This window comes from Mus caroli, chromosome 8, assembly GCF_900094665.2.
Source record: "Mus caroli chromosome 8, CAROLI_EIJ_v1.1, whole genome shotgun sequence".
NCBI lineage: Eukaryota > Metazoa > Chordata > Mammalia > Rodentia > Muridae > Mus > Mus caroli.
In genome coordinates this window covers 39,048,292-39,052,205 of record NC_034577.1, presented here as the reverse complement: position 1 = coordinate 39,052,205, position 3,914 = coordinate 39,048,292, and the positions used below count along the sequence as shown (strand labels likewise).

The 3,914-nt window shown below is 38.2% G+C and overlaps 1 protein-coding gene across 3 annotated transcripts in view; it reads left to right on the top strand.

Moving 5' to 3' along the window:
- The window catches only part of Tlr3 (toll like receptor 3), a 13,997-nt gene that overhangs the window by 721 nt on the left and 9,362 nt on the right, over positions 1 to 3,914 (top strand). For 2 of the 3 annotated variants that reach the window (XM_021170521.2, XM_029480246.1), the window contains one exon: positions 1,273 to 1,342. The gene's annotated coding sequence lies outside the window, so the exon portion shown is untranslated. Of the gene's footprint in view, positions 1 to 42; positions 236 to 1,272; positions 1,343 to 3,914 lie in introns of those variants that run through there. The other variant, XM_029480245.1, reaches the window with a different exon arrangement.

The following is a 3,914-nucleotide window of genomic DNA, read 5'->3' as shown; positions in this document are numbered from 1 at the left end:
TCTCTCTCTCTCTCTCTCTCTCTCTCTCTCTCTCTCCTTAAGTTTCACTTTCAGGCTGAAAGGAAATGTCTGATTAAAAAAAAAGTCTGAATGAAAACTAAGGGGAAGCAGGATCTCAGGCTGAATAAAATCAGAATGTACTTGGCTTTTGAGGTTAATGCACCTGTTCTCTATCTGGGAAGTTAAACTGCCTGAATCACAATCACGCACCAAAAGAAGATAGAAGATGATGCAGGTATCGGGGGAAGAGGAGAAATGCACCATAGTTCCAAATGTAAATTTAGCTACAAATTCTGATTTCTGTGATGAAATGCCAATTTTATGCAGCAATTAAAACAACAGCAGCAAGAACAAACATACTTCCTCTATAGACTTCTCTTCTTGGAAAGGTACTTCGAGAAAGCTTCCAAAGTGATTTTGTAAAAGGCTTTAAAAAGGGGGTGAATGTGGCTCTGAGGGGTGTAAGGGGTAAACAAGATCAAAATACATTATGTATGTGTAATGAATAGTATGAAATCATCAAAGAGTAAGTAAAAGGATTATATTAAAAGGTAGTTAAAATGCTTTTTAAAATTGCACCTTTGCTAAAAACAAACAAACAAACAAAAAACCGCAGAAGGTTAAAAAGTCCTTTGTATTTAGTGAGCTAGAAAGGAAGGCCTGGCACTCCATGACAATGTTCTTGAGAAAGGACGAATTCTCAGATGTTTCTAGGAACTGGCCAGTCACTTTCTGTTACAGAATGAAGAAGGGCAGCAGGAGAGGAGGGCAGGCTGTTCTGGAAGTTGTAGAGTAAGGCCAGAAACCAGGCTGGCAAATTATGGACTAGTTTGGGAAAAGCAGTCAACCTTCAACATATAGAAGTTGTCATAAGCTCTTCTCATGACTTTATAATGTGATTTTGTGTTGACACGTATCTAACTGTTTTGAAAGCTTTTCCTTACTATTAACTATTACCTACTAACTCCTGTTACTGATGAAAAGGTTTTATGATCTCCTTACAAGCTGTTTAGGATTTGTCCCCCTCCCACTTTCTCTGTCTTTCTGCTTGTGCGTGTGGTCACCATTCTGATCCCTAACATTCTAGTCACTCATGACCTTGTTTTTCATGCAGCCTGCTTTATTAGCACTTAGTGGATTTTTTGTTTGTTTGTTTTTTATTGCTTTTCACTCTCAATGAAGTTTGTTTTCAGATTGGGACTGTCTTTCAGTTATTCAGAGATACCGTTTGGAAATGCATTAGTCCTTAGTAATTCTAATTTCTATTTACAGTCTTTCCAGAGGGATAGATGTTACCTAAGCAAGGAGTAGAATATGATACAGGGATTGTACCCATAATCTGGTAAGTAGAGGTGAAAACAGTACCTCGAGGAAAATTTGCTAGTTGTTTGTCTCTTACTTTGAAATCTGTTTTGTAATGCAAAGTTTATAATAGGCTCACATGCATAGAAAAAAAATCAGTAAATATCATATGATCACTGGGGGTCATGACCATATCCTCTGAGGGAAAGGAGAGGCCATTATTTTAAAAACATATTACAGGTGAACTTCAAAACTAATGCACTAATAAAGGCAGTCATGTATATGAGAATGAATGAGATCCCATTTTCTGAGGTTACAGGACTAATCTGTAGGGACAGCACTGGTTGCTTCTGGGAGTAAGGGTAGACATTAACTGAGAAGGGGAGAGAGGAATTCTTTGGACTTGAGTTACACAAATCAATTCATTTGCCAAGTCAGAGGATACATACTTAAAATGTATCTTATTATGTGGAGTTTTACATTAGATAACAGATTATATATTAAAAATACTGAAACTAGAAACGAGGAAGTAATCTGTCCAAGGAGGAGACTGATGCTCACAGTACAAGTTTGTAAACTGATGACACAGGTGTGTGGATAGATTACTATATGTGCTCTAACACAAGCATAGTTAGTGTAGAGTTCTTTGAATTGTCTAGAATATTTAAGAATACTTTTTTGCTTCCCCCCCTTTTTCTCCTGTTTTGTTTAGCCACATCTGGCCTGGAAATTACCACGTAGAAAACCATGCTGCCCTCAAACTCACAAAGATTCACCTGTCTCTGCTTTCCAAGGGCTGATGGGATTAAAGATATGAGCTACCATGTCTGACCCCCTTTTAAGATTTTTCATTAAAAAAATTGGGACTGTGTTGACATAGGATATCCATACACTGGAGCATTTTACATCAATAAAAATGATGAATGTTGAGACATGATGTGATGTGAATACATCTTACAAATCATGTGAAGCAAAAGAAAGATTGATGAATGGCAAAATGGTACACACTGTCTCAGCCCTGGGGATGCTCTAAGACCACAGTGAGTGCCTGAGAGCATCAGGAGTGTCTAACCCTACATACAGAATTCACCAGGCCTGTGATGAAATTTAGCTTATAAATTAGGCACAGGAAGGGGCTAATGATAATCAACAATGAGCCCTCTCCATCTCTCTCTGTCCCTCTGTCTCTGTCTTTGTCTCTCCCTCTCTCTCTCTCTCACTGACACACAAACACACACACACACACACACACACACACACTGCCTCAGTTCATCATTGTACTGTAGTAATATTTTGTATCATGGCTCTCACAAGTAACTGAAAACATAGAATGAATTGTGCTAATGGGGACTGTTGTGATGCAAGATTTCATTAATGCTGACTACAAAGGCAGGTAGCCTTATGTGTAAGAATTAAAAGTGTATGTGTTTAGGAAGAATGAAGGATTGATGGGGTGTGTGGGAGAGGAATTTCTTAAAGCATTGGAGTCCTGTGTTTCTTGATTTGAGTAGCGAGCCCACTGACCCAGTCATTTATGGAAATTTAATAATTTGTTCATTTATGTTTTTGTGCACTGTTTTGCATGCATTTAAAATATAACTGTTAAAATAAACACCAGCCAGGGTTGGCCTGGTGCGCAAAGCTAACCTTATATCTAAGAGCGTGAAATAGAAAGAAGAAGGAAAATGTAGACTCAAGATGGGGACCATTATTATACAGAACAGCCAATGCCTGCTTGAAAGTAATCCCAAGGGAGAGAATTCAGAAAGGGAGGAAATTATCATAGAAAAAGATGTTATAAAAGCTAAGGACAATGGGAAGCTTCAGACTGAAGTAAGTAGCAATAGTGACATTTCGAAGGAGAGACATAACTTGAAATACACTTGTGAAATTTTGCATTATCACATTTAAAGAAAAGTATAAAGTGAAGTTACTAAGGAAAAAATGTTATGTAAAGGAAGAGAGATGAGATGCGTTTCCGACCCATTAGCAATTCTGGAGAGTGGAAGACGAGAGGATGATGCTTGCATGATTTTGTGTGAAATGTAATTTTTGATTTATTTTTATGAGTGTTCTTCCTGCATGTGTGTGTGTGTGTGTACACTATGCACACGCATCGATGCACATGGAGGCCAGAATAGAATGCAGATTCCCTAGAACTGGAGTTACAAATGATTGTGCTGGGAATTGAACCCTGATCCTTTGCAAGAGCAGAGAGTGATTTCCATTGCTAAGCCCTATGATGTGTATTGGATGTTAATATTCTCGTACGAAAAATCATCATGAAGTCCATTACTTTGTTCAATATATATGCTAATAAAAATAATAAAAAGAAGACTGTGTTTCAAATATAACCTGTGTATCAAGATTACTGAAGACATAAACAGGGCAGTGGAGGTGCACGCCTTTTATTCCAGCACTCAGGAGGTAGTGGCAAGTGGATCTCTGGAAGTTTGAGGCCAGCCTGGTCTACATAGTATGTTTCAGGAGAGCCAGGGCTACGAAGAGAAACAGTGGAAAGAAAGAAAGAAAGAAAGAAAGAAAGAAAGAAAGAAAGAAAGAAAGAAAGAAAGAAAGAAAGAGGGGGAGAGAGGGGAGAGGGAGGAGGGGAG